A 1,339-nucleotide genomic window follows, 5' to 3' on the forward strand; every position below is an offset into this window, starting at 1 on the left:
GGTGGTGCCTGACTTTGGTCTTCTGTAGTAGCTCAAAATATTGGTTGTGAAGGAACAGAACTGACAAAACATTTATACAGTTAGTTAGAGGGAGTTTCATGGAATCAACCAATGGTTTTGCACCACAACAGCCTGCATCTGTCCAGTATGTTCACTTCACCCTGCTGAACTACATATGATCTCATATTCCTAAACTAATAAGATTAGGCTAAAGGTCAGGTTCTGTTGGGATGATTAATTGAGCATTTCTGTCAGAAAGAACTATTCTTGTTAGAACATTTAAGTAATCTTTTTGCCTCCAGAACTATACTGGTGAGTAAAGGTCACAATGCATGTTCACATGTCATACATGATTCATTTAAAACCATGGCACATGCTTTAAAACACATTCTGAATCTAAACATAACACTGTGTAGTTAAATGAATTTTATAGAGTGGCCTGAGCTATATGAGCCAAAGCAACCACACTGTTAGAAGATAAAATGTTAATACTAGAGAAGGATCTTTTATAAGGTTATTGATACCTTTAAGTCCTCCCATATATTGATCACTTTATTCTTCCTGTATACTAAATTCAAAGACTATGACACAAAGTTACAAGAGATACCACCAAAGCTTAACTGTATGAATAATAGAAAACTGCTGCTAAATGTCCACTGGCAATAAATACAGGTATCATTAATCAGAAGAAACCAAATCAAGTGAAACAATCTATAAAAAAATAATAATGTTCAGAAAAATTGTATAATGTGCAAATGGACTCTACATTCAAGCTGAAAATATGTTTACATTTCCTAAAGGACACTCCCTGACTAGTTGACTTCTTTACACATCAAAACCAAGGTCTGTCTTGTGCTTAGCTATAGGATCTTGTCATCTATTTCTAGGAACAACCAAGAATATCAGTACTCCGCAGTGCTTGTTTATCCTCTGGGGCTTCCCTCTCTGACACATGGAATAACCTACAGTTAGTATTTTGGTGTTTTTGGTTGACAACCATGGTTACTAACTACAATATTATAAAGAATTAGTCTACCATTCATGACACTTTCTTTAAATTATATCTTATTATTATTATCTCTATTTCTTTTCATTTTGGGAATACAGTATAATTGCATCATTCCCCACTTTTCTTTCTTCCCTCATTCTAAACCCTCCAATATGCACCCCTTCATCTATTTCAATATTGTGGACTCTTTTTTACTGAATGTTGTTACACTCCAAGGTAGCAAGTGAGTCCTGAAATTTATCTGAATATTTGGAGCTTGGAACAACAGAAGAGACCTAACATGCAACATTTGTTCTTTTAGATGTGGTTTATCTCATTCAGTAAGATCTT

The sequence above is a fragment of the Microtus oregoni genome, unplaced genomic scaffold (assembly GCF_018167655.1).
Source record: "Microtus oregoni isolate MIOR12 unplaced genomic scaffold, Mior012 000074F_001, whole genome shotgun sequence".
Classification (NCBI taxonomy): domain Eukaryota; kingdom Metazoa; phylum Chordata; class Mammalia; order Rodentia; family Cricetidae; genus Microtus; species Microtus oregoni.